The sequence below is a fragment of the Phyllobates terribilis genome, unplaced genomic scaffold (genome assembly GCF_046119375.1).
Source record: "Phyllobates terribilis strain yellow unplaced genomic scaffold, ASM4611937v1 Scaffold_4__5_contigs__length_816908805, whole genome shotgun sequence".
Classification (NCBI taxonomy): Eukaryota; Metazoa; Chordata; class Amphibia; order Anura; family Dendrobatidae; genus Phyllobates; species Phyllobates terribilis.
In genome coordinates this window covers 124752599-124774107 of record NW_027362764.1, presented here as the reverse complement: position 1 = coordinate 124774107, position 21509 = coordinate 124752599, and positions in this window count along the sequence as shown.

Genomic DNA, 21509 nt, shown 5'->3' with positions numbered 1-21509 from the left:
AACTCCTGGTGGGAGAAGCAACTGATCGCTTACTGTCATAGTGTTCAAACCTAAATGTAGATCGCAACGCTTTCATCCTACATGACCAAGCACAGTCAGTTTACAGATTTAAGTGTTGACAGTCTCCAAAAAAGTATCTGTCTTTATCAGGAGTAGACACACACAGAAGAGTATATGGGACCTTTGCAGTCCAATAGCTCATCATAATGCACAGTTCCACCTTTTGTTTGGGTGGCAGGGGCCCCCTTACCTCTTGGGCCCCTGTGTGCAGGGGCGGACCTACCGCCCGTGCAGCCGGTTCATTGAACGGGGGCCCCTCCAGCCTCCAGCAGGGCCGCCATCAGGGCATGACTGCCCTGACTCCAGCATGGGGCCCGGCCGGTCGGGGCCCGTTGGGGCCCCCCTCTTGTGCATCTCCTCATGGGGCCCCCCCTACAGGACCCCCCGCCGTCACATCACCGGAGATGTCCCTGAGCGCAGGGACATCTCCGGTCATGTGACGGGGCCGGCACAATACTTACCCCTCCCCGTGCCTCCGCAGTGTCTTCCGCGTCCTCTGACTGTGACGTCTCAGGTCAGAGGGCGCGGTGATATGTTTACACCACGCGCGAGCTCTCCTGAACTGTCACAGCGGGAAGACGCAGGCGACGCTGGAGTCCGGATCAGCATCAGGTGAGAAGTGAGGTGAGTATTTGATTTTTTTTTTATGTATAGCGCATTATATGGTGGGGGGAGAGTGGGTGTGACATCCTGCATGGAGCATTATATGGGGGGGTGACATCCTGCATGGGGCATTATATGGGTGGGGGGGTGGTGGTGTGACATCCTGCATGGGGCATTATATGGGGGGGTGACATCATGCATGGGGCATTATAAGGGGGGAAGTGACGTCCTGCATGGGGCATTATAAGGGAGGGGGTGTGACATCCTGCATGGGGCATTATAAGAGGGGAAGGGTGAAATTGACATCCTGCATGGGGCATTATACGGGGGAGGGGGGAATTGACATCCTGCATGGGGCATTATAAGGGAGGGGGTGTGTGACATCCTGCATGGGGCATTATAAGAGGGGGAGGGGGGAATTGACATCCTGCATGGGGCATTATAAGGAGGGGGGGTGTGACCTCCTGCATGGGGCATTATAAGGGAGGGGGTCGTCTGACATACTGCATGGGGCATTGAAAAGTGGGGAAGTGACATCCTGCAAGGGGCATTATATGGGGGGGGAGAGGTGACATCCTGCATGGGGCATTTTATGGGGGGTAGAGGTGTCATCCTGCATAGGGCATTAAAAGGGGGGTGTCATCCTGCATGGAGCGTTACATGGGGGCCAGTATTCTGTATGGAGCGTTATATGGGGGACAGTATTCTGTATGGAGCGTTATATGGGGGACAGTATTCTGTATGGAGCGTTATATGGGGGTCAGTATTCTGTATGGAGCATTATATGGGGGACAGTATTCTGTATGGAGCGTTTATATGGGGGCCAGTATTCTGTATGCAGTGTTATATGGGGACCAGTATCCTGTATGGAGCGTTATATGGGGACCAGTATCCTGTATGAAGCATTATATGGGGACCAGTATCCTGTATGGAGCATTATAAGGGGTCAGTATCCTGTATGGAGCATTATATGGTGCCCATAACACTGTATGGAGGACTATACTGTCCGGTCTGCACTGTGCGCTGTGAGGATTCGCCGGTTTCTGAGCTATTGTAGAATTTACAATATATATCGCTCATGTAATGTAGTAAGTGAAATCCTTGGCCTTGTACTATATATATATATTTCTCTGCGGTATCTTTGCATCATGAATCATGGTATGTGTTAAAGGGGCCCACTGAAACTCTGTCGCCCAGGGCCCACAAAAACCTGGAGCCGGCCCTGGGGGTAAGTATAACAAGTTTTGTTTTTTTTTAAATACAATTAATTAACTAGGAGTGGGGGGAATCAGAGATGCACGGGGGAATGAGAGATGCACGGGGGGGGGCCTTCATGCCCCCTATGAAGGGCAGGGGGGGGACCCAAAAAAATTCTTGCACAGGGGCCCACTACAGTCTGTGTCTGCCCCTGCCTGTGTGAATGCATAGGTTGCACCATTGGTATGTCTGCCCCTGATATTTATACATGTTCTGCAGATCAGCGGGGGTCCGAATCACGAGATCCCCACCGATCCCACAAAAACTGTAGAAAAGTGCGCTCCTCAGTAGGAAGAAGCCCTGAGTTCCTGCATGAACTAGGGCACATCGGAGTGTAGGAGCTCAGTAGAAAGTCTGTTACCCCTTACCCTCAGGACCCAGACTCCCACCCATCTGAAGGACATAAAACGAGGAGAGAAGAGATTTGTATGTGCACGTATATATCAATAGATTATTGGGGCAGCATGGTTGCTCAGTGGTTAGCACTGTAGCTTTGCATCCCTGGTGTCCTGGGTTCAAATCCCACCAAGGACAACATCTGCCAAGAGTTTGTATCTTCACTCCATGTTTGCATGGGTTTTCTCCAGTTTCCTCCCACACATCAAAGACATACTGATAGGGAATGTAGATAGTGATCCCAAATGGGGACAGTGATAGTCTGTAAATGATGCTTTATAAGCAAGCACAATTATGATCGGTACTCTTAAGTTTTTCATTTGTTCAGATACCCAAATCATTTTGTCAATTTGTTTCCTTTAATATCTTAAGTACTATTAGAAGTAAACTGCAAATTGTATAAAAAGTGTATTTTTTTTTGTTTTATATTTTATTTTTGCAAAGTCTATAATAAATTAACTGTTAAGAGTCGTGCTATAATAAATGAAAAAGCTTGTCGGACTCAGATGACACCCAAGTGCGGTCTGATTTTCACAGACTGACGGCATGGAGAATTTTTTTTTTTCTACACATCTGAGAAAATTGGTTCAAGCTCTCATCAGAGTTTAATTAGAGTGTGATTAGCTTAATCAGACAGATTTTCTCAAATGAGAGAAAATACGGTGGTGTGACCCTTGCCTAAGGATTTGTTAATCATTAAAGTTCAGAGTGAGCTGGGGATACACTCTGGGTAAGTGGTGGCAGAGTCAAGAGTCTTTCAATTCTTGTTTGAGGAATTTTCATCCATTCTTCCTTGGAAAATTCTTCCAGCTCTGTGACATTCCTGGGCCGTTTTGCATGCAGTGATATTTTGAGGTCTAGCCACAGATTTTCAATGATGTTCAGATCAGGGGACCATGAGGGCCATTGTAAAACCTAAGAGGCAGCTGCTTAGAAGAACCCATGGCTGCTGTATTTTGGCACAAGGTTAGAGGAGGCTAGGTTTTTATAAAGCTGGGAAATTTGCATCACCTGGCCTTTCCTAACGATGATAGTGAACAAGCCATAACCCTAACAGTCTAATTAAGGTCTGAAACTTGCTTAACTAGCTTAACTGTTCACAATAACAGTAATTTTGACCAGGGGTGCCCAAACTTTTACATGCCACTCTAGTTTCCTCGGTTTATAATAAAAATGTATCCGTAAAAATCGCGTGCCTCTCGATCTTCTCTATGGGATCCAATTTTTTACGTCCCATAGACTTGGTGGGTTAGTCTCATCTGAGGCTCGGAAGAAAGTAGTGCATGATGCGATTTTTTTCCTATGGACAGTCAGGTCAAGAGAAAAATCATTCATTTGAACAGTCCTATTGAATAACATGGATCAGTGTGATGCCCGTGTCCTCTCTGATCAAAAATCGGATAGCACACATCCAATTTATACTCTCGTCCGTATGAGTCCTTAGACACATTTTTTCCCCTAATGGGTCCACACTAGAAGAATCTGGAATAAGGGGTATTTACCGCTGCAGAAATCGTTGCAAAAAAGTTGCCCTGCAAAGGGTGAAATTCACACTAACACGTACAGCTCAAATTCCCATGCTGCGGATTTCAAACCTGCAGCTTCTGTCAATTTACGCTGCGGATATATTTTGCAGCAAGAACATGACATTTTTTTAAATATCGTGCACAATGCTGGCACTGTACAATGCTGCAGATTATCCGTAAGCAAATAATCGGCTGCATTTTTGCTACGTGGGAGCATAGCCTTTTAGTATACTCACTCGTGCCCGATTTGTTGCTGACATTTTCATGACCATTTGATCCATTTGAATGTTTTTTTGCAGAAATCCATATATTTCACTTCCACAATTCAGTTGCAGATATGTGAGTGTCTCGGGCTGCCTGCCTGGGGGGGGAACAATATACTGAAAATGTATTGATCTCCCATAAGAGAGCTTGTGTACTGGTTTTGTCAGGATTTGTTGTTTGTCTGCTTTGTATACACTGTGTGTTATCCTGTACACAAGGCAAATAAGATCTAGAAGGGTCTGAAGAATCAAGGACTTTCCACTTACAGAATAAATAAAACCTTTTTGCTATCTTAGATCATTCATTAATGCCATGTAAACATGAAAACTGGTAAGGGTATGTTCACACATGACATTTTTTAAGCATTTTTTTTTGTTGCGCTTTTTTTTTGCAGAAAATTTGCATCTTTACATTACCAGCAAAAGCTATGAGACTTAAAAAATCTCATGCATGCATTTGTTTTGTTTTTCCTGACTGAATGTGAACACTGCAGCGTTTTTGAAGTCAGCAGCATGTCAAATTTTTTTGCAGCATTTTTTTGTCCATAGAAAGCAATAGCAAAGTGCAATAGCAAGGTGCAAAGACGCTGCAAAAAAAAAAAAGTAACAAACAGGTTTTGCTGCATTTTTGGTGAATAAAACTAAGGATGCTTTCACATTGTGTTTAATACACACTCGGTGGCCCCATCGGGGTATACGTCCGAACCCACCCTCCCCAGCAAAACAGGATTCGGACATATGCGCAGAAGGGCCATAGACTGTAATGGTGCCTGCAAAGAAAACATGCATTCTGTCGTGCATCATTTTCGGGAGTGTTCGCCTACTGGAGGTGTCTGTGTAAAGAGGAGGTGCCACACCAGAGACAACAGAGAGATTGATACCTGAGTATAAGGCACTGCTACATGGTAACTGTGTGAGTAGGCTGCCGGAGAGCAGGCTGTGGCAGGCTCTGGAAGTGTGTCCTGTTCTGCAATCAAACAGACTTTTCCATGGGAAAGAATGCCATGAAGAAGTCGTGCCAAGTGTCAATCATTTGTTAGACCACTAGTGTATCAAGCTGTTGCCGCTTGTGAGTTTGCTGAAACCATCAAGCTCATTGCCTTACGTAACACTCTGTAACTATCAATCTTGTTGCCTCTCTTTTAGTAACATTGTTGAACAGCCTTATCCACTCCTGTGATCCTACTGCCATTTCTTATGGGGAACCACTCTGCCATGAAGGGCTGATAAATTTTATCTAAAATTTACATATAAAAACACACTATCATCCATATACCTGCCTTACTTGACCTAATAGGATATATTGGGAGGGATAACCCCTTTTATTGTATGATTGTGGGAAAGTAAAAAGGTATTCTGAGTTCTGTAACATAACAATGCATTATTGAATCAGGGCAGATTTTGGACCTAATTCAAGTGAATTGATGTTTAAAGATGGACTTTCATTTACCAGCTTTGTACAAACCTTTTATATTTTCATATTAAAAAGAAAAACAATGTGCACAGTTTCTCACTACATCTTGCTTTGCTAAAAATACTCAGTGCTGATTGTCAGATGTAGCATATGGGAATGATGAGTAATGGTTTATGTACATAGTGTAATTCATATTTCCCAGAAAACAATAGTGTGCGGCAAATAATACCAGTTCTAATTACTAACACAATATTATTATCTTACATAGGGAAGTTGGAAAACAAAAATGTTTGGGATAACATGGATGGTCAGTGCTATAATGTTAAGGCTGTGTGCCCACGTAGCGTTTTACAAGCGTTTATGCTGCGGAATTTCCGCAGCATAAACGCTTGGTAATCCGCACCCCATGGTCCCCAATGACAAGCCGCAATGTCAATGCCCATGCTGCGGATTTTTCCACAGCGTTTATGCTGCGCTCAAAAATCCGCAGCATGTCCATTAATTTTGCGGACACGCAGCGTAATCGCCGCCATTGACTTGAATTGAAACGCATAATATTCGTGTCAGTACATTTGTACACACGGATATTATGCGTTTCTATGTGCGGATGGTACCCAAGTCTGGAGGAGAGGAGACTCTCATCCAGACCTGGGTACCATAGAAACTGTAAAAAAAAGAATTGAAAATAAAAAATAAAGTTTATACTCACCTTCTGATGTCCTCCCGGTGTTTTGTCTGCTCCGTCCGGTCTCTTGCAATGTTCGCGTTGATGTGAAGGACCTGCCATGATGTCACCGAGTCATGTGACCCATCACATGGCTCAATTACGTCACGGCAGGTCCTTAACACCACCGCAAATAGTGCAAGACACAGGACGGAGCAGACAAAACACCGGGAAGACATCGGAAGGTGAGTATAAACTTTATTTTTTTTATTTTTCACCATTCTTATTCTTTTTTTTAACTAACTTGGTCACACTACTATAAATCCATGCTAAAATCGCTTGGAAAAGTGCTTGATAACCTGCATGCAGAAATGCATGCAAAAACGCTTGACAAACGCTTCTACCTGGCGGGAAAAAGCATATAAAATCCGCATGCGTTTTTCCTGCCAGGGAGAAGCGTAAAAAATATGCTTAATTTCCACAATGTGGGCACATAGCCTAAGACACATTAAGTCATATCACACGTGCCTTATAAATAGACTGAGCTAATCAATCGTTGGATCCACATGTTTAAAGAAGCGCTCATCAAAATTGTTAGCCTCTTAATATATTGCAGTCATCATATTATATAGCACTGTGCACTTACAATTGCTCATTTTAACTTTCTACTCAGATAATTCTTCTCTTTTCTATGTCTATGACATCACGTGATACTCTATGTAGGAACAGGAGGTCAATTTTCCCTGCATGAGTCATCAATGCAAGAGTCCCCAGCAGGGGGAGGAACAGAGCAGCTGAGAAAGGGGGTAAAGAGGGGAATGATAAATACAAGGACTAGAGACTTCCTGTTTCTACATAGAGCAGAGAAAAGAAGAATTAGCTGAGTAGAAAGGCAAAATGAGCAATTGTAAGTACACAGTGCTATATAATATAACTTAAATATATTAGAGGATTAAAACTTTGATGGGACTGCTTCGTTAACCCCTTCACGACCTGTGATGAAAGGTTTTGTCATGGTCAAGAAGGGGTTCACGGCCTATGACATAAATTTATGTCATGGCTATCGTGACCCCCTAAATGCCACCATCAATATCGATTTAGGAGACTGTGAAAGGAGGGGGCTCTCCCGATCAGAGCCCCCGCAATGTCATCGTGAGGTCCCGATCATTGCCATGACAACCCAAGGTCGTCATGATGACCTCGGAGTCTGCCAGCTACGGCAAGCCTGTTAGACCATGCGGAGAGTATTGTGTAAGAGGCTCATGTCAGTACAGCACTGACAGGTATTGCAATCTATTATACCAGCGATCAAAGTAATAAAAGTTAAAGACCCATAGAGGGACTAGGTAAAACAATTAAAAAAAGTTTTTAAAAAATTGTAAAAAAATTTTTTTTAAAAATCACAAAATAAAAAAATGAAAAAATATTATACCAATAAATACATATAATTATGTAAAAACAAAAAAAAGTTTATTTCTCCATAACAACCCAAAATATAAAACTGTCACACTGGTTAACCCCTTCAGTGAACACTGTAAAAAAATAAAAAGAAAACAAGGCAAAAAACTATGCTTTTTCATCATACCACTGAACGAAAAGTGGAATGAAATGCAATGAAAAAGTAAATACAAATGGTATAGCTGAAAACGACATCTTGTCCCGCAAAAAAACAACATAAAATAATTATAGAAATGTGGTATCGCTGTAATCATACTGACCCGAAGAATAAAACTGTCTTATCACTTTTACCACACTCGGAACGGAATAATAAAAGAAACAATTCCTGAATTGCTGGTTTTTGTTCATTCTGTCTCCCAAAAATCAGAATAGAAAGCGATCAAAAAATGTCATGTGCCCGAACTTGGTACCAATAAAAACGTCAACTTGTCTTGCAAAAACAAGCCCTGAAATTACTCTGTCGGCAGAGATCTAGAAAAATTATAGCTCTCAGAACATGACGATGCAAAAACACATCTATCCTGCGCTCTGCGCTGATGTCATGCAAGGTGTCGGAAAGACAAAGTGCAACATGAAGGGAAGAGGGGAAGGGAGCCCAGACTCTAGGGAAAGGAGGAGTGGAGACCTCCTATGCTGATCTGATATCACCCTGTCTCACCTAACGTCCCTATATTGGTTCCTCACCAATCGCCGCACAGGAACCTAAACCCTGTATTTCCCTAGCGCTTGGCCCTGAATAGGGAAGAGGGGGGATGAGCTCTAGTCAGTCCCCACTAACAACTAAAGACAACAAAGGAGACAAACACGGGGAAAAGTAACTTATCTTGAGCCGACTTCAGAGAGATTGCTCCTAATGTACTCAAAGCACCAAAGAGGAAGTAAGCAGACTGCAACAGCTACAAGCCTTCACAAGAGAACAAGTGAATATAACCGGCGCCTCCCTGTAGGAAACAGCAAGTATTTGAACACCCAGGCCTGGGTGTCAATTAGCAAGAGAGAGGTAGCCGCTGGGTCCTAGACTAAGACAGCTAAGAAGGTGTCTATAATGCCAAACGAAGAGATCTTCTGCAACCAACTGCAGGGCGTCTGTCTGTCACTTCTGACACACCTGTGACAGTACCCCCCTCTACGAGTGGCCTCCAGACACTCAGAACTAGTTTTCTCAGAATAAGAGGTGTGGAATGAGCGAACCAACCTGGGAGCGTTCACCTCTGATGCTGAAACCCACATCCTCTCCTCTGGACCATAACCCTTCCAGTGCACTGAGTATTGTAGAAAACGACGTTGGAGATGAGAATCTACAATCCTCGAAATCTGAAACTCCAGATTTCCATCAACCATTATTGGGGGTGGCGGAGGGGTGAGGGCTCAAGAGGTTCCACATATTTCTTGAGTAAGGACCTATGGAAGACACTGTGGACCTTAAGAGCCTGGGGAAGCTCAAGATGAAACGCTGCTGGGTTAATAACGGCTGTTATTTTATAGGGACCAATAAACCTAGGTCTCAACTTCCAAGAAGGGACTTTCAATTTGATATTCTTGGTAGACAACCACACAAAGCCATTCACATTCAGGTCCGGACCTGGCAAGCATTTTCTGTAAGCCATACTTTTATACCTATATTCCATGGTCTTAAAATTACCCAGAACCCCCCCGGCACACCAAGGAGAGCGACAAAGAAAAATGTTCCTCCTCAAGAACTTCCGAAGGCCCTCCCTCACTAAAGGTACCAAACTGAGGATGGTAACCGTATGCACCAAAAAACGGTGGCCTGCCAGTGGATTCTTGACGAGTAATGGCAAATTCTGCAAGCGGTAAGTAGAATGCCCAATCCTCCTGATTTACGGGGATGAAACACCTGAGGTAGGTCTCCAAATTCTGATTGACGCACTTGGTTTGTCTATTCGACTCAGGGTGGAAGGCAGAGGTAAAGGACAGCTGCATCCCCAGTCGAGAACAGAATGATTTCCAGAACTTGGGAACAAACTGGGTCCCCAGATCTGACACCACATGGGAGGGAACCCCGTGAAGCTTCAAGATTTCATTTTTAAACACCTGAGCAAGTGTCTTGGCATTTGGAAGTGCAAGTAATGCGACAAAGTGAACCATTTTACTGAACCTATGTATAACCACCATTTTGCCTGCAGAAATCAGTAGGTCAGTAATAAAATCCATGGACAAGTTTGTCCATGGCCTGCTAGGGATAGGTAGCGGTAGAAGAGTACCAGACGGATGGGTATGCAATACTTTAGAAGCCGCGGAAATACTACAAGCAGATACGTGTTTAATTACATCCCGATGCAACCCCGGCCACCAAAAATGATGAGACAGGAGGTTCGCAGTTGCCTTACCACCTGGATGACTAGCAAGCACAGAGTTGTGATATACTGTAATTACTTTGCGGCGCAGATCAAATGGTACAAATAACTTTCCTGAAGGGCATGAGGCCGGGGCGTCTCCCTGAGCCTCCAACACCTCACCCTCCATTTCAGGATACAGTGCAGAAATGACTACCCCCTTCCGTAATATCGGGGCAGGGTTCTCATGGTCACTGCCACCAAGGAAGCTCCAGGACAAAGCATCAGCCTTGACATTTTTGACCCCTGGACGAAAAAAGTGACAACAAAATTGATCCTAGTAAAAAACAGGGACCATGAGTTTTCACAAACTCAGCATCAACCATGCTGACTCCAGCGCCACTGTCAACAAACAGAAATTTTCCTGGTGTTGCTCTCTAGCACCTCCTCTGCTGTCAGGACAAACCGGGAACTGCAGGTTGGCGATAAATGCACCCCTTGCTTATTCAACCCCGACAGGAAGGCCCCGGAGAAAGTGGTCTTACCCGTCGATCCCGAAGGCGTCTATCAATACGTATAGCCAACAACATGGCACTCTCCAAGGAGCAAGGGGTTGCATATACTGCCAAAGCATCTTTCAACCTTTCAGAAAGGCCCTCATAAAATTGGCTTCTGAGGGCTGAGTCATTCCATTTAGAATCCATTCCCATCTACGGAATTCAGAACTGTACGTCTCCACTGACCGATTCCCCTGCTGAAGACGACGTAGCCTAGACTCAGCCAAGATGTCTCGGTCAGGGTCATCATAGATGAGGGCCAGGGCCCCAGAAAAAACCTCCACAGACTGGAGACAAACTGACTCCTTTGGCAAAGAGAAAGCCCAGGATTGCGGATCTCCCTGCAGCAGTGAGATCACAATTCCCACACGTTGCTCCTCACTTCTGGAGGAGTAAGGCCGAAATTTAAAGTACAGTTTGCAGACCTCCTTGAACACAAAAAACTTGTCCCTACCCCCTGAAAACCTGTCCAGGGGGTAACCTTGGGTTTAGGCTTGGCAGGTCTACCTGCAGAGACCCCCCACATTAGCGCCCTGTAGCCGCTGATGCTGCTGAACCTTACAGCGGAGGTCATTCACCTCTAGAAACAAACCGCGCATCTGCTCTGCGAGCTCTGCAACTGAACCCATGCCAAAGGAAAAGGAAAAAAAAAACACGCCTGAAAAAAAAACCCCACATAAATAAACCCAAGTGTCAGTTGTTGTTTTTTTCCTCTAAATGTGCACGGCCTGTTATAATGTCACGCAAGGTGTGGGAAAGACTAAGTGCAACACGAAGGGAAGAGCGGAAGGGAGCCCAGACTCTAGGTAAAGGGGAAGTATTGCCGACTTATATCTTCTCCAAGCTTCTCACTCACCCACCTCAATACATCTATATTTCTAATTCCAGAGTACCCTACTTTCTACCCGCCTACTCATGGTTAGTATCTAACTCACCTAAACTCTTCTATCTCCCTCTTCCCCTAGGGGACCACCTGGAATCAAGTCCATTTTCACAAGAATCATAACTGCACCCATCTCCTATCGGCGTTCATCACAACCCTCGTCCACAAAATTTGTCGTTTTTAGTCATTTTAACAATCAATTATTTTTAGCATCTCCCCCTTCCTCCCCTGTTTTATGTACATATTTCCTTAATAAAAAAGTGTCTCTATTTTTATACCCTCCTGGTCATTACTATTTATTACCATTTTTAGCCTTACAGTACCAGCGCAAGTTAAACTTACAGCTTTTAAAAATATAATTATTTTATACCAATGGTATAAAATTCTGTGACACACCCATGGTGCCAATATGATCATTGCACCCTTAGATTAATTCATTGAGAGGTGTAACTTGTAAAATGGAGTCACTTATGGGGGTGTGGGGTTCTGCTGTTCTGGCACCTCAGGGGCCCTTCCAGTGGGTCATGGCACCCGCAAGCCATAATAGCAAAATTTACACTATAATATGGCGCTCCTTCCCTTCTGAGCTTTCCACTGTGTTTGAAAAGTACTTCCCGATTACATGTAGGGTATTGGCGCACTAAGGAGAAATTGCACAACAAACTGTGAGGTCCATTTTTTCCTACTAGCCCTTATAAAAATTAAAAACTTGGGGCTAAAACAACATTTTAGTGGTAAAAATGTAATTATTCTTTCTTCACCGCCCAATGGTATAAAATTTTGTGAGGCACATGTGGTGTCAATATGCTCACTGCACCCCTAGATAACTTAATTGAGGGGTGTAGTTTGTAAAGTGGAATCACTTATGTTGGGGTCTGCTTTTCTGGCACCTCAGGGGCTCTGCCAATGTGATATGGCACCCTCAAACCATTCCACCAAAATCTACACTCCAATATGGCGCTCCTTCCCTTCTGAATTTTACACTGTGCCTCAAAAGTAGTTCTTGATCATATACTGTATATTGGCGTACTCAGGAGAAATTACGTAACAAATTGTAACATTTGTTTCCTCCTATTACCCCTTCTGAAAATTAAAAACTTGGGCCAAAGCAACATTTTAGTGGTAAAAATGCTAATTTTCCATTTAATCAGCCAAAGTTTTACAATTCTGTGAATCAGCTGAGGTTTACAAATGCTCACTACACACCTAGATTCATTTCTTGAGAGGTGTAGTTTCAAAAATGGGGGTCACTTGTGAGAGTTTCTGCTGATTTGGCATTTAAAGGGACTCTTCAAATGTGACATGGCATCCGCAGTCTATTCCAGCCAAAATGGTGCTCCAAAATTCAAATGGCGCTCCTTCCTTTCCGAGCCCTGGCGTGTGCCCAAACAGTAGTTTAACACCACATATGGGATATTGGTGCACTCAGAAGAAATTGCACAACAAATTGTATGGTCCATTTTCTTCTGTTACCCTTGTGAAAATGCTAAATTTGGGGCTAAAACAAAATTTTTGGGGGAAAAAATAACATTTTCATTTTTTTCCTTTCCAAATTACTTTAATTCCTGTGAAACACTTAAAGGATTAATAAACATATTGAATGTGGTTTTTGAGCACTTTGAGGTGTGCAGTTTTTCAAATGGTGTCTCTTTTGGGTATTTTCTGTCAAATAAACTGTCAAAGTCACTTCAAATGAAATGTGGTCCCTAAAGAAAATTGGTTTTGTAAATTCTGTTGGAAAAATTAGAATTTGCTGATCAACTTTTAACCCTTCTTACTTTCTAAGTAGACGTGTAAATGCTATTTATGAACTATTTTGTGTGATATAACTATCTCGTTTAAGGGCATAAAAATATGAAAAATTTGAAAATTGAGAAATGTTCTAAATTTTTGCCAAGATTCTGATATTTTCACAAATAAATGCAAAACATATCGACCTAAATTTACTACTAACATAATATGCAATGTGTCATGAAAAAACATTCTCATATTCACTGGGATACATTTAAGCGTTCCAGAGTTATTATCACGTAAAGTGACACTGGTCAGAAGTGTAAAATTTGGCCTGGTCAGGAAGGTGAAAACAGGCTGGGGGGTGATAGGGATAAGCTATGGCTTCATTTTGTGTGGAATGTGTAATTTGCTTTAAAGTGATGCCCCAGACACCAAAATGTAATATCTGGGAAATATACAGTACAGACCAAAAGTTTGGACACACCTTCTCATTTAAAGATTTTTCTGTATTTTCATGACTATGAAAATTGTACATTCACGCTGAAGGCATCAAAACTATGAATTAACACATGTGGAATTATATACTTAACAAAAAAGTGTGAAACAACTGAAAATATGTCTTATATTCTAGGTTCTTCAAAGTAGCCACCTTTTGCTTTGATGACTGCTTTGAACACTCTTGGCATTCTCTTGATGAGCTTCAAGAGATAGTCACCGGAAATGGTCTTCCAACAATCTTGAAGGAGTTCCCAGAGATGCTTAGCACTTGTTGGCCCTTTTGCCTTCACTCTGTGGCCAGCTCACCCCAAACCATCTCGATTGGGTTCAGGTCTGGTGACTGTGGAGGCCAGGTCATCTGGCGTAGCACCCCATCACTCTCCCTCTTGGTCAAATAGCCCTTACACAGCCTGGAGGTGTATTTGGGGTCATTGTCCTGTTGAAAAATAAATGATGGTCCAACTAAACGCAAACCGGATGGAATAGCATGCCGCTGCAAGATGCTGTGGTAGCCATGCTGGTTCAGTATGCCTTCAATTTTGAATAAATCCCCAACAGTGTCACCAGCAAAGCACCCCCACACCATCACACCTCCTCCTCCATGCTTCACGGTGGGAACCAGGCATGTAGAGTCCATCCATTCACCTTTTCTGCGTCGCACAAAGACACGGTGGTTGGAACCAAAGATCACAAATTTGGACTCATGAGACAAAAGCACAGATTTGCACTGGCCTAATGTCCATTCCCTATGTTCTTTAGCCCAAACAAGTCTTTTCTGCTTGTTGCCTGTCCTTAGCAGTAGTTTCCTAGCAGCTATTTTACCATGAAAGCCTGCTGCACAAAGTCTCCTCTTAACAGTTGTTGAAGAGATGTGTCTGCTGCTAGAACTCTGTGTGGCATTGACCTGGTCTCTAATCTGAGCTGCTGTTAACCTGCGATTTCGGAGGCTGGTGATTCGGATAAACTAATCCTCAGAAGCAGAGATGACTCTTGGTCTTCCTTTCCTGGGGCGGTCCTCATGTGAGCCAGTTTCTTTGTAGCGCTTGATGGTTTTTGCAACTGCACTTGGGGACACTTTCAAAGTTTTCCCAATTTTTCGCACTGACTGACCTTCATTTCTTAAAGTAATGATGGCCACTCATTTTTCTTTACTTAGCTGCTTTTTTCTTGCCATAATACAAACTCTAACAGTCTATTCAGTAGGACTATCAGCTGTGTATCCACCAGACTTCTGCACAACACAACTGATGGTCCCAACCCCAATTATAAGGCAAGAAATCCCACTTATTAAACCTGACAGGGCACACCTGTGAAGTGAAAACCATTTCCGGTGACTACCTCTTGAAGCTCATCAAGAGAAGGCCAAGAGTGTGCAAAGCAGTCATCAAAGCAAAAGGTGGCTACTTTGAAGAACCTAGAATATAAGACATATTTTCAGTTGTTTCACACTTTTTTGTTAAGTATATAATTCCACATGTGTTAATTCATAGTTTTGATGCCTTCAGTGTGAATGTACAATTTTCATAGTCAAGAAAATACAGAAAAATCTTTAAATGAGAAGGTGTGTCCAAACTTTTGGTCTGTACTGTATAGTAAAGCTATCTAATCAATCATCTTCTGCTGCTGTGTCATACGTCTGGGTTTGAACCCTTGAGACTGAGCGTGGTTGGCTTCTCTGTCCACCGAGCTAGCAGATACACCTTTCCTCCAGGTGTTTAGTTTCTGTTATTTTTGCTTCAGTCTTTTAAGGGTAACTGGTGTTTTCATTTACTCATTTGTCTGCCCTATCACCTTTCAGGTGCGGCTTTATATACTTTTACCTTGCTGGTGTTTTCTGCAGGTAATAGTCTCATTCGGAGGTCCAGCCATACTGCTGTAGTTTAAGCCAGTCAGTGACAGACCAGATAGGGTTTATCTCTCTGCAGTTTATGTTCTTTACCCTGCACCTATCTTCTGTTTCATTTTAGGAAGTAGGCAGCATATTTTCTAACAGTACATACTTAATCCTTTATTTTGTATTTTGTTGTTTGTTTTACTCACTCTGGGATCTCTTTGTATTTCAGCACAATTTCCCTTCTGTAGGTAATTTGCACTTTTCTCTGCCCTCCGGTTCTTTAGGATGAATGTGAAGCACTCGACGGCCTTTCAGGCAGCATAGGTCTGAGTTGCCATCGTCTAGTCTGTTGCTAGGGCAATCTCGGCTCATGGAGGAACCACTAGGGACTGTGGGGTCAGATTCTCTAGTCTGTACAGGAACCGGCAGGGTCAGTTGCAGTTTTTAGTGTGTTATATATTTTCCCGAGTGAGTTGCTACACTATCATAACGTGATGATTCCGCGGTTTTGCTTTTTTCCGCCCAGTATGGCCACAGTGCTTCTCTAGCTCCTCTCTGTAAGCTGATGCTGGCAGAGCTGTGGTGTTCTTACACACTTGTCCTGCTTTCATATTGGCCAATTCAAGAGCAGGGAGGTGTCTTAGACAACTATTGTATTACTTAAAGTGAATCTGTCACCAGGTTTTTGTTATGTAATCTGAGAGCAACATGCTGTAGAGACTGAGAGTCTGATTCTAGTGATGTGACACAAGACTGTGTTGTTTTTTCAATAAAATCTGTGATTTATCAGCAGGAGATTATCATTACATGACTAGGGGTCTTGTGCCTTCTAGTCAACTGTTTTATGTAACCCCACTACCACTACTGATTAGTAGCTTTCTGTCAATGTACATCTTACACAGAAAGCTGCGAATAAGTGCTATGGGTGGGGTTATATAGGGTGGAGTTATCTGCTGAGGTCAATAGCAGGTACTGCAGCGAGCTAAGATTGCAAGGTTAATTTGAAATCCTTCACCTCTGCAAAAAAACACCTGCTATGAGGCCATGTGAATAATGGGACACATTTCTGCAAAGAGGTAAGGTTATTGATAATAATAACTATGAATGATGGAAGGTAAGAGTAGGGAAATTAAAGAAGCACTCCCATTAAAGATTTTATTCTCTTAACCACTTCGCGCCAGAGCCTGTTTTTGCCTTCGTGACCGGGCCAATTTTTTCAATTCTGACCACTGTCACTTTATGAAGTAATTACTCTGGAACGCTTCAACGTATTCCCCTGATTCTGAGACTGTTTTTTCATGACATATTGTACTTCATGATAGTGGTAAAATTTCTTCCATATAAATTGCGTTTATTTGTGAAAAAATCAGAAATTTGGCGAAAATTTAGAAAATTTTGCAATTTTCAAACTTTGAATTTTCATGCCCTTAAATCAGAGAGATTTGTCACACAAAATAGTTAATAAATAACATTTCCCACATGTCTACTTTACATCAGCACAATTTTGGAACCCAAATTTTTTTTTGTTAGGGAGCTATAAGGGTTAAAAGTTGACCAGCGATTTCTCATTTTTCCAACAAAATTTACAAAACCATTTTTTTAGGGACCACATCATATTTGAAGTCACTTTGAGGGGTCTTTATGACAGAAAATACCCAAAAGTGACACCATTCTAAAAACTGCACCCCTCAAGGTGCTCAAAACCACATTCAAGAACTTTATTAACCCTTCAGGTGCTTCACAGGAATTTTTGGAATGTGGAAAAAAAAAATTAACATTTAACTTTTTTCACAAAAATGTTACTTTAGACCCAATTTTTTTTATTTTCACAGGGGTAACAGGAAAAAATGGACCCCAAAATTTTTTTGTGCAATTTCTCTTGAGCATGCTGATACCCCATATGTGAGGGAAAACCACTGTTTGGGCGCACTGCAGGGTTCGGAAGGGAAGGAGCGCCATTAGACTTTTTGAATGTAAAATTTGTCTGAATAATTAGCAGACGCCATGTTGCGTTTGGAGAGCTCCTGATGTGCCTAAACAGTGGAAACCCCCCACAAGTGACACCATTTTGGAAACTAGACCCCTTAGGGAACTTATCTAGATGTGTGGTGAGCACCTTGAACCCCAAGGTGCTTCACAGAAGTTTATAATATTGAGCTGTAAAAATAAAATTTTCACATTTTTCCCACAAAACCGTTTTTCATCCCTTAATTTTGCATTATCATAAGGGTAATAGGATAAATTGCACCATGAAATTTGTTGTGCAATTTCTCCTGAACACGCTGATACCCCATATGTGGAGGCAAATTACTGTTTGGGCGCATGGCAGGGTTTGAAAGGGAAGGAGCGCCATTTGACTTTTTGAATGTAAAATTTGTTTGAATAATTAGCAGACGCCATGTCGCATTTGGGGAGCCCCTAATGTGACTAAACAGTGGAAACCCCCCACAAGTGCCACCATTTTGGAAACTAGACCCCTTAGGGAACTTATCTAGATGTGTGGTGAGCACCTCGCACCCCCAGCTGCTTCACAGAAGTTTATAATATTGAGCCGTAAAAATAAAATTTTCACATTTTTCCCACAAAACCGTTTTTCATCCCTTAATTTTGCATTATCATAAGGGTAATAGGATAAATTGCACCATGAAATTTGTTGTGCAATTTCTCCTGAACACGCTGATACCCCATATGTGGAGGCAAATTACTGTTTGGGCGCATGGCAGGGTTTGAAAGGGAAGGAGCGCCATTTGACTTTTTGAATGTAAAATTTGTTTGAATAATTAGCAGACGCCATGTCGCATTTGGGGAGCCCCTAATGTGACTAAACAGTGGAAACCCCCCATAAGTGCCACCATTTTGGAAACTAGACCCCTTAGGGAACTTATCTAGATGTGTGGTGAGCACCTTGCACCCCCAGCTGCTTCACAGAAGTTTATAATATTGAGCCGTGAAAATAAAATTTTCACATTTTTCCCATAAAAAATGTTTTTCATCCCCTAATTTTGCATTATCATAAGGATAACCGGAGAAATTGCACCATGAAATTTGTTGTACAATTTCTCCTGAGTACGCCGATACCCCATATGTGGGGGAAAACCACTGCTTTGGTGTACGGCAGGGTTCGGAAGAGAAAGGAGCGCTATGTTGGCTGGGATAGGCAGCAGACACCATGTCACATTTGAAGAGTCGCTGACATGCCAAAACAGCAGAAACCTCCACAAATGACCCCATTTTGTAAACTACACCTCTCAAGGAATTCATCTAGGGAAGTAGTGAGTATTTTTTAATTTTTAAATTTATACCATTGGGCAGTGAAAAAATCATAATTATATTTTTACCACAAAAAAATGTTTTACCCTCAGATTTTACATTTTCACACAGGGCAATGGGTAAAAATGGTGCCGAAATGTGTCACACAATTTCTTCTAAAAGTGTCAATACCCCATATGTGGCTGTATCGTACCGCTTAGCCATACGGCGAGATCTGGGAGGGACGGAGCGCTATTTGACAATTGGAGAACAAATTATTGTAGAATAGGCATTTGGATTTGGGAGCACAAAATTTTCTGAATTTCTTTTGGGGGGCAAGGGTCATTTTGCTTTTCCAGAGCCTTTCTGCTACCAGTAACTTGGAAGTCCCTTATATTTTTAACAGATGACGGACCTGAGTGGGGACTAGCTTTTTTTGAGGACTGAGTTGAAGCTTTTATTGGGAACATTTTACGTAACATTTATCCGGCGCTCTAGGCTGAGCACTTACATCGGGGTTTCCATCTAAATTTCCAAGTGATGTAATTCAGATGAAACCCCTGCAGGATCCATTCACTGTAATGAGGCAGCAGAGTTATTCTGGACACCATCTGGCCTCTGTGTAGCGGTGTCCTTTTTTTCAGAAGTGCACAAAACCGTGGCCAACCGCACTTTTATGCACGCCTAAAACAAATGACACCGTGGGATCCCAGGCTAGACGGCGTCCACAGTGGCCTATATCTGTCTCATTACAGGGAATCTTCCGTCATGGGTTCCGGCTGAATCATGTATTTCAGAGATTTACACGGAAACTCTGGTGTAAGTGCTCAGCGCAGAGCACAGGATAAATGTGGGCAGAGCCTTACTGGGATCTTTGGGGACATAATAAACAAATCAGTAGCAGGTGAAGAATTGGTTTTATTTATTTTTTACGCCGTTCCTAGTGTGATATAACTGATTAGATTACTTTATTCTTCGGGTCGGTGCGATTACAGAGATACCAGATTGATATCGGGTTTTTATGACTGACAGCTGTCACACACTAAAAGACGCTTTTTTTGCAAAATCTAGTTTTTGCATCACCATATTTTGAGAGCTATAATTTTTCCATATTTCGGCCGACAGAGTCATGTGACGGCTTGTTTTTTGCGGGACGAGTTGACATTTTTATTGGTACCATTTTTGGGGACGTGACATTTTTTGATCGCTTTCTATTCCGTTTTTTGGGAGGTAAAATTAACAAAAACAAACAATTCAGGAATTGTTTTTTGAGTTTTTTTTTTATGCCGTTCTGCGTGTGGTAAAAGTGATCAGGCAGCGTTATTCTTCGGGTCAGTACGTTTACAGCGATACTACACTTACTGTATTTTTTTTATGTTTTGGCGCTTTTACACAATAAAACTATTTTATAGAAAAAAATATTTTTTTTGCATTGCTTTATTCTGAGCGCTATAACTTTTTTATTTTTCGGCTGATGGAGCTGTATGGCGGCTTTTTTTTTGCGGAACAAGATGACGTTTTCAGTGGTACCATTTTTATTTCTATTTTGTTTTTTGATCGCATTTTTTTCCACTTTTTGTTTGGCAATATGATGAAAAAGCATATTTTTTTGCTCCGTTTTTTAATTATTTTTATTACGGTGTGCACAGAAGGAGTTAATTAGTGTGACAGTTTTATAGCTCGGGTTGTTTCGGACGCGGCGATACCAAATATGTGTACTTTTTTTGGTTTTGTAAAAATATACGGATTTATTGGTTTAATATTTTATTTATTTATTTTTATTTATTTTGTGATTTTTTTATTAATAGTTTAAAAACTTTTTTTTACTTTTTTTCACATTTTTTCTTAGTCCCTGTATGGGACATTAATTTTTATTTTTCTGATCTCTGATCTCATGTAATGTAATAGACATATATTACATTACATGAGATCTTCCCTGACTGTTTCAGTCAGAGTCTCCTGTCTGGCTACAGCTGCAGCTGAGCCAGACAGGACACCATATATGGCAGAGCTGGAGGCGGTCATGTGACCTCCAGCTGCCATAGCAACCCCAGGTCCTGGAAGGACTCGGAGGTCTTCGGAGAGGTAAGTTGACGACCCCCTCTCCTCCTGCTGTCTCCTATATGCCGCGATCACTATAGATCACAGCATATAGAAGACAGCTAAGGGTTAACATCACTGGGACCTGATCTAATCAGGTCCTGATGATGTTCCCTGTCAGAGCTAACGCTCTGCACCGGAATCGCAGCGCTTGCAGGACCCTGGGGGTCCTGAGCGCTGCGAGACCACCCACCGTTTTTAAACGTCGGCGCTGCACAGAGCCCGGCAAGCGCCGACGTTTATCTACAGTGGGCGGTCGGGAACCGGTTAATATATAATATGATGATTGCAATATAACACTGTGTATTTGCAATTGCTTTTTTGCCCTTCTGCCCAGTTAAATCGTCTCTTTTCCATTAGATCTATGACATCACATGATTAAAACACTGACTAGCTGAATCCTTTTAACACTACAGTATGTAGAAACAGGAGGTCAATTTTCTCTGCACAAGTTATGTCACTGAAAAGGGGGAACACCGGTGCAGCTGGGTTAGGAGTTGAAGAGTGGGATGAGTCATGCTAGGGAAAGAGACTTCCTATTTCTACAGAAGAGAACAATTAACTGGGTAGTGTTATGGCTTGGTTTGGGGAGTCGATCTGGTGACCTGTTGCAGTGTGGTCAGTTCCCTTGTCTGCTGAGCTATTGCCTTTTTTCCCTGTCCAAATGCTGATGGTTTCTATTGTCTTTGTTTTCCCTCCTTGGTTTGCTCTTCTCC